The sequence below is a fragment of the Nyctereutes procyonoides genome, unplaced genomic scaffold (assembly GCF_905146905.1).
Source record: "Nyctereutes procyonoides isolate TBG_1078 unplaced genomic scaffold, NYPRO_anot_genome, whole genome shotgun sequence".
In the NCBI taxonomy this organism is placed as follows: Eukaryota; Metazoa; Chordata; class Mammalia; order Carnivora; family Canidae; genus Nyctereutes; species Nyctereutes procyonoides.
The window spans coordinates 14,490,745-14,499,908 of record NW_026575036.1 but is presented as its reverse complement, the minus strand read 5'-3'; positions in this window follow the sequence as shown (position 1 = coordinate 14,499,908).

Below are 9,164 nucleotides of genomic sequence, written 5' to 3'. Positions count from 1 at the left end.
TTAATAACATCTTTTATTATATCACGGATCCAGTTATCTGGCCTATACGTAACTATCTTTATGACAAGATGCCTAATACTTTGTAAGGAAGAAAGCATCATTAGTGACAGAAAGTCTAGGAAGATTAGAAAGTCTCTTTATCTTAGACTGAATTTTTTTTTTTTGAAGATTGTATTTATTCATGAGAGACAGAGAGAGAGGCAGAGACACAGGCAAAGGGAGAAGCAGGCTCCAAGCAGAGAGCCCGACACGGGACTCGATCCCAGGTCTCCAGGTTCACGCCCAGGGCCGAAGGCAGCGGTAAACCACTGAGCCACCCGGGCTGCCCTAAACTGAATTTTTTATGTCCCCGGTATCTACTATTCAGTTTCAGTTGATACTCAGTCTATCTAGAGCAACACAAAATAAATTTTTCTAGCCGCAATAAATGTCTTCAAGTATCTGATGAACATTATCCTACCCTTCAACTCCTAATTTGTATTATGTTGTTAATAGGCGAGTAGGTAAGAATGTCTAGTAACTTTATATGCAATACTAAAAGCAGATTCTTGGGCAGGTCATTTTTAAATTAATTCATAATATAATTTATGTTCTAGAAAATAGACAAGCTTCAAATTTATCAGAAAAAAATGTCTTTGAACTTGTCATGTTGAAAAAATAATTAAAGCTCAATTTTACTGCAGGCAGCCAGTCTATTAGTTAATGAGACTGAAATAACGTTCTTGCATTAAATTCAACATCTTTATTTTCATTATTAATAAATATTCATTATGTGCCAACAATATATGGAGCTCTGCACAGATCATAAAAAAGTAGAATTCCAGCCCAATATATTTTACATTAATGAGATACAGTGTTGTTGTAGAATGCCTGCCATGCAAAAGCACTCTATTAATTATCATATTGCTTCTGTAAGATACATTAAATAAGAGAAGAGAAAAAAGTGCTGAAGGTTTGCATCATTTGCAGAAAACTAGGGTCAAGTACGGTGACTAGATTTAAATGCAGGTTCTGCAGCCCTGTTGAGGTGCGTTGCAAGATGGTGGATTTAAAAATTTGGATAAAAAATAAAAATAAAAAAATAAAAATTTGGATAAATGGTGCTAAAACAAACCACCACTTCCTAAACCATCAAGACAACTCCCCATATCCTGCAGCATTTTCCTTAGAGATATGATTATAAGACTTGGGCACATTTTACTGAGCTGAACTTGGAAGATTTAGAGAAGTCACAGTTCCAAGGTATAATGTGATGTCAACAATGTGAACTTCTTGGGGGCACCTGGCTGGCTCAGTCGGTAGAGTATGGGACGCTCAATCTCAGGGTTAAGAGTTCAAACCTCACGCTGGGCATGAAGACTACTTAAAATATAAAAAAAATTAAGAAAAGGATTTTATTAAAACAACAACAATAATGCGAGCTTCCTGTCAAGCCCTGTGAGGGCATAATTAGGGTTACTGTTATTTTCTTGATAGACCTGCTCAGCATTATCTAATCTCAACAGAACAGTTTTTAATCTCACTTTCCACGGGGATCCCTGAGTGGCTCAGCAGTTTAGCACCTGCCTTCATCCCAGGGTGTGATTCTGGAGTCCTGGGATCGGGTCCCACGTTGGGCTCCCTGCATGAAGCCTGCTTCTCCCTCTGCCTGCGTCTCTGCCTCTCTCTCTCTCTCTCTCTGTCTCTCATGAATAAATAAATAAAAATCTTAAAGAAAAAAAAGGATAGGGAAGAGCTTGATATATTTGATTGAAAAGGCTACTCTTTAAGATAGAGAGGGGCTTTTATTTTTAGTACAGTGACTCCCCAGATGAAAATGGGTGACTACTTTTGGAGTAGTGGCAGCTCCACTAGGGTTTACAAGGATCAGCAAAATCTAAAGCTGTTTTTTAATAGCTGCAAATTTTCATGATTTCTTTTAATCTACACTGCACCATTCATCGGGGACGGTTTTTGCGTGTGTGTGGATGCTTATACAGGTTCTTTCCTGGAGCATCTCCACAGCAGAAGGCTGGCAGCACACTGAGCTAACTGCTACTCTGATAATCCATAATCGGCCTGTGCATTCCCCTTCTGGGCAGGATGCGGCCCCCTCACTGAGCCACCTCTAAATCCTACCTGTGCTCTGGCAGGGCCTAGATCAATACCACTTCCTCTCTGGGCCATTCCTTGTTGCCCGTCTGCAGGACTTTTGGCACATCTGTATGCTCCAGGCTCGTCACCTTTCCAGTTTGTAGAATAGGGATTGCTGTTCCGTCTCTCTACGGAGAACAGAATCATGCCCACACCGCCTAGGCTGGAGAGTCCACACAGCTAAAAACAGCATGTCAGTTTGGCCCACAGAACAAGGAACATTTTTTAATTAGTTGCAACCACTGAGAAATTTTACATGAAATTCCAGCCTTTTGATTTATCTTGAAAAACTGGAAGATCTGACATCTCAAGACCCACATTCCTTTCATAGACACAATGAGCAGAAAATGACTCTCCATTAAATGAAGCAGGTGCTCTTCATTTGTCTTAAATTACTGGCTTGTAGCGATTAGGATGTGTGAGTCCTTGGTTGGGCATTTTTTTGCATGAGATGTCCCAGACTCAGACTCACTGTGGACCACACAAATGACAACAAAGCAAGCTTATTGTCTACCAAGTCACCGTGTTTATATCCAAGACCTACACTGTTCTTCAGGGCTTTTGAACAGAGCCTAAATAAGCATTTGAGAACACTAAATCTCTTTCACTCCTCATTTGGCTCTTTTGTGCAGACCCTCACATGTCAGAGAACATGCCCCCTACTGCTAATTCATTTCTGGTCACAGTCCTGCTGGGATCAACAGCAGACTATTATTAACTTTCATAGTCGTTTTTAACCACACCCTCAGGGTTTCCCTCTTCATTAATTCACTTTTGAGGGGAAGTTTCGAGACCATTAAAGTGAGGCATGTTTAATAGCTTTGATTTAACCAGGTGCCTGGCAATCCCATCCACATTGCTCTGCTCTCGGGGTCTCACATTATTACCCTGAGGCAGGACAGTCAGGCACTAGTGGCAGAGCCGGGCCAGGAAGCCACAGCCCCATACCATGTCCTGGGGCTGCCAGAGACCACCATTGATACCACTTACACTTACACCATGCACCAAGTCAGGTGCCCTGGAGAGGTCTATCTTAATTTTTTTTTCAAAAGAAAATTAAGTCCTGTGTGGGTGCTGCTTCTCACACTGAGCCGTGTCCCACCCACATCCACTGGTTAAATATGCTATTACAAACATTTATAAGCTTTTAGATTTCGGATGATACATTTTCCACAACTTAGATCATGTCATCATATTTTTTTTCATTTCTGTGTGATAGCTGCTGGTATTGGATTAATTAAAACTACTGAGGTTCAACCATGATCAAATAATTTCATGACTTCATAGCTCAGCTCTGAAGGTCAGACATAGCAAGTGATCCAACATAAAGCCAACAATGATTTTTTTTAAAAAGATGCTCTGAGTATGGATATTTTTCATAACTTTATGCCAACTTGCTACAACTGAGTGTTCGACTAGAAAAATGAAAAGGGAATGCAGAGTGATAATTAAATTAACATTCTCTCAGAAATAACACCTTTAGCTTGTGAATAAAAATGTGTTAGAAATCGCATCCAGCCCTGTCATGATCCAAATGTCATCCTGCCTTACTACACCTATTATCACTAACTCTACCAACACAGATAAAGTGTGCTTAAAAAAAAAAAATCTGCAGATACCTTTAGATTTCAAAACCGTCATTTTGACTAAACTCTGTTTCCTGAAAAGATATATTAAAATTGGTTTCTTCACATTGAAACTTTCAGAAGCAAAATATAACACTAAACAATTTTCCATGTCTAATTACTGGAGTTTTACCTTCCCCCACTTTCTTGCTAATTAAATAGACAAAGACATCATGTTTTTTCACCTAAAGTGTTTTGCTCATGTTTCTCTATTTCTGAGCCGGATTTCAATTCTGAAGTCCTAAATGGTAACAAAGAATCCTAACTGATCATTTTTGTGATAAGAACAGATGATCTCAGTATTTTATTTTTTGAAAGATTTTATTTATTTATTCATGAGAGACACACAGAGAGAGGCAGAGACATAGGCAGAGAGAGAAGCAGGCTCCCTGCAGCGAGCCCAATGTGGGACTCAATCCTAGGACCCCAGGATCATGCCCTGAGCCAAAGGAGACACTCAACCACTTAACCACTGAGACGTCCCCAGATGATCTCTTTAGTCTCAAAATTCTGGTTCGATGGAAGTATTCTCAGGTGTCAACTTTGTCTCCTTGCTCTCTCATGATTATAAATTTCAGTGATTAAAGTTCTGCTTATAAAATATATGAAAAGGAGCCACTGTAGGAGGGAAATACCTTCTGTGTATCTTATATTTAACATGTCTATTTTTGTATTCTCTGAAAAGGCAATGCATTATTTTTAAGAAGTGTAAGTAGTCCGATTTTTAAGTATTTGAAGAATCAAATAATTTCTAAGTCATCAATTTCCAGCAGGTCATCTTCCATTTAATTCATCAAATTAGAGGGTTCTGAATTAAGCCTGGCCATTCGGGTTCTCTACTGACATTATGAATTCAGGAGGAAGAGAACATGAAGTATATAACACATCTTTAATTAAATATGCATATGATCTGGAGAACAGTCCTGACAGCCACACTGTCTGCTGTACCCCAGAGTCTCCAACTAGTCACAGCCTCACACAATCAGCCCTGCAAGCAGAGGGGCAGCATTCTGTGGATACTCCTCTCTGTGGATCAGAAACCTTTGAAGTGAGCCAAGGGGAGGAAACAGAACATAGGAAACACTCCCTTCTCGGGGGTTATAATCACCCAGCCTGGCATGCTTTCCCTCTTGAGGAAAAAAAGCGATCCATAAAAGTTCTGAAGGAGATAAAGGATTTGTGAAAGTTATTTTTCCTCCTGGCACAACTGATAGAGTTGGAAAACTTTCCTGGTGACTCAGATCGCAAGAGCCTGGAGGAGAAATGGGCATTTGTTCAATAGAGGGTGAGTAATAATGCATACCCACTCTATAGATTGGCAGGGTGTGATAATCCCAAAGAGGGAAGCAGCTGATGAAGGGAGACAGGTTTGTGGGCTCCACCACTGGAAACTTGCCCAGTGTCCTGACATCGTCGTCATGATTCTGCAAGGATTCTGGAAATCCTTTCTCTCTAGACCCTGATGTAAGCACATAGGATCCCGAGTTCTGTCTCTAACAGTCAGTTGACTTTCTAGGTTACTGCATCTCTAGGAAGTTGAGGACCAACAGGAATTTGGGGTTATTCTAATTATTTTTCTAAGAAACATGCAATTCAAAACACACCAAAAGGGGCACTGGGTGGCTCAGTGGTTGAGCAGCTGCCTTTGGCTTAGGTTGTGATCTTGGGGTCCTGGGATCCCCACAGGGAGCCTGCCTCTCTCTGCCTGAGTCTCTGCCTATCTCTCTGTATCTCTCATGAATAAATAAAATCTTAAAAAAGAAGTAAAACACACTGAAAAATTAGAAATTAAATTAATATTAAATTAAATGTAATTTAAAAGATAAAGCAGAGATACTTCTTCTTTTATGCTCTCTACAAAACAGATTCCCCTTCCCCCCATCTGTCATCAACATGGGCATTTTATGAGAAACATTTTTCAGTATTTGCTCACTCGTTTATCTTGCACATACAGTTGAAATGAATAATTTAATCTGGCATTCTCCCCACCCACCCACCCACCCAGCAAATGTTTTTTTTTTTTCTAATCTGAGGTTTTCTCAGCACCCAGCAGAGTGTGAACAACACAACACAGTGACAATCTAAGCGAGAGAGAAATATCACTTTAAAGAGGAAATGCCAAGAATTGTAAAAGTTAATGAAAAGTGTGACATGAGCCCTGAGCCATAAACATAGAGGTTTAGCACTGTCAGGGGCCCATGAAATTGGGGGGTTGGAGTGACAAGAGACATGAAAGAGAACCACGTGGTAGGTAACTGCAGCTTCCTAGACCCTACTCATCTCAGACGTGTTTGCTTTCATTTTCTACACTCCTGGGGATGCTAATTTCTTCCTGTGCCTGGAATCCTGAAGACAAAATGCAATTTATTTTGACTTGCCCTTTCCTAGAGGGTCCTAAATGTCTGAAAATATCTAAAGGATCATACTGGTAGAAGAGAAACTGACACTGGATCCTTTATGTCTATACTGCAAACTAAGATTTTATTGGTCCAATTTTCTTTTTACTGTTCTGCTGGGTGAAGTCATCTACCAAAATACATGAAAGGAAAATATCTGATTGGATGAACTATTTTTAAAAAATATTTTAAAATTTATTCTTAAGAGACCCAGAAAGAAAGACAGAGACATAGGCAGAGGGAGAAGCAGGCTCCCTCCAGGTAGCCTGATATGGGACTCAATCCGGGACCGAGATCACACCCTGAGCCAAAGGCAGACGCTCAACCGCTGAGCCACCCAGGGGTCCCATGATTGGATGTACTATTAAGTTAACTAGCCTTTTTTTTTTTTAATAGTTCACAAGCCTAAGGCTAGTAGTAAATTATAGGTGGCCAGAGTCATAAAAAAAGCTGATTTTTTCCTCTTTTATTGCTGGTGACTGTTACCTGGGACAGAACTAGACAATTTGTAATGTTTATGTGCTTGTAAATGTTTAAGAGTCTGTCTGTAGAGCTGGGTAACATCCAGTTCTCTGTGCTAAGGGATAATCGGAGGAGAACTAGTAAGCCAGAGGCCACTGCTTTTCCAAATCCAAGAGTTTATCTCTCTCTCTTTCTCTCTTGCTTTCTTCTTTTTTCTGTTGTTTTTGGACACAGTGGTGCTATCACCTCCTGTTGGACCAAGTTTTACTCTTTAATTCTGTGGCAATGCACTTTTATGGTTCTCTTTCATGACCTTCCTGTCTCCTCATTATCTGTTATACGTATGACCTTAGACAAGACATTTCATTCTGAGGACCTCATCTGTAAAATGAGAAGTTAGAAATTGCTTTAAGGTTCATCTTCCCAAATTCTCCATTGTTATTCACTCCCCTAGAGAAGTGGTCTGTTAGATTTTATTTATTATCTATACTTGAAAAAGTTCTAAATCTATATTTTCAACTTCAGTGTATCTCACTCTCAACAGTCCATATGCCATTACAATGTAGACATCTCATTAACATTCAAGACTTAAATGTTGAACACTGATGATGGAAGTGACAACTGTTACTCTCTTTGGGAAGCAAATTAATAAATGTCTTAGGAATAATGAAGTATACTTATATGTTGATCCAGGAAGTCTACTCCTAGGAATCCATCATAAGAATTAATTCAAGATATATTTTTTAAAAAGCCAGAAGCATAAGGATGTTCCTTGCTCTCCTCTTCTCAAATTGAAAAGAATTTAATGACCAATAGCAAAAGAATTAAGTAACTTACGATAAATTAATTTGATAAATACTAATAAGCTATTATATTAGTTTAGTTCCATCTAGCCACATGGAAAATAAGTGTAATATTATATATAAAGTAATAAATAAAACAGCATGTGAGCTGAACCATCTACAAAATTCCTGCAGGAAATATACCAAAATGATAATATTTATGTGTTTAGGTGGCAGATCAGATGAGTTTTTATTTTGTTTTCTTTTTTCCAAGCTTGCAATTATATTTTTTATACCACTATGTAATTGAAAAAAACAAAAACAACCAAGGTTCAAAGCTAATCTCATTTCCTTTCCTCCTAAAATCTTGTTTTTTTCCTGGCTTTCCGATGACTCTGAGTGGCTATGTGTCTTCCTAGTCCTTTGGGCATTGTGTCTCAGAGTTCTTTTTTTTTTTTTAAGATTTTATTCATTTATTCATGAGACACACACACACACACACAGAGACAGAGAGAGAGACGGAGACACAGGCAGAAGGAGAAGCAGGCTCCATGCAGGGAGCCTGATGCGGGACTCGATCCCTGGGCTCGGAGATCATGCCCTGAGCCAATGGCAGACATTCCACTGCTGAGCCACCCAGGCGTTCCTGTGTCCCAGAGTTCTTAATTTTTGAATTCTCTTTTCCTTCCACCTCTCATTCTCAAACTATCCTCAAGTGAAGTGGAATCTTCATCTACAACAGATTTTATTCATAACTACCCTGTCCTAAATTCAAACATATAGCTACTATGTCCAGAATGTAAACAGTTCCTGATTCTCTACATAATTCTTCTCCCCAAAACCTACTTTTGCCCCCTATTATCTATCAGTGTCAAATCTGGACTCCAGTGTTGTTTACTACCCATTTTCTGTATAATTTCTGTTCAGCTGGAACGCCTGGGTGGCTCAGCGGTTGAGCACCTCCCTTTGGCCCAGGGTGTGATCCTAGAGTCCCACCATCGAGTTCCACATTGGGCTCCCTGCATGGATCCTGCTTCTCCCTCTGCCTGTGTCTCTGCCCCCCTCTCTCTCTCTCTGTGTGTGTCTCTCATGAATAAATAAATAAAATCTTAAAAAAATTTCTGTTCAGCTTCTTACCTTGTTTTATAAATATTCCCATCTCAGGGCATCTCAGTGGCTTAGTTGGTTGAATGTCTGATTCTTGGTTTCAGCTAAGGTCATGATCTCAGGGTCCTGGGATGGAGCCCTGTGTCCAGCTTTGTGCTTAGTGGGGAGTCTGCTTGAGATTCTCTCCCTCTCTCTGTGCTCCTCCCCCCACTCATGCTCTCTCTCTCTCTCTCTCTCTCTCTCTCTCTGTAATCAATCAATCTTTAAATATTTCCATCTCAGATTCTCTACTTTGGCCAGAATACTCTGCAAAGTTCCACTCCCATGCTTCATACCCAACGATCCCCTTGCTTCTTCCCTCAAAATCTACTTTGTCTTTGTTATCTGTTCTGTTGTCTTTGGGATGTTTCACTCCATGTATCCTCAACTCTTATTGACATTGACTTTCTAAGCATGTTAGTGAGATTTAAATGTGGTAAGATATTTGAAATGTGGTACATGGGTATTAGATAATATGTTGTTATAGTGTAGCATAATTCTTGGCTAATATTTTTTCTAATTTAAAAAAATTTGGAAAAAAATGGATCTAGAAATAACAGACTAGTGAACTTAATATCAGTCACAGACAAAATACTGGGAGGGATTCTGACACCCATAAT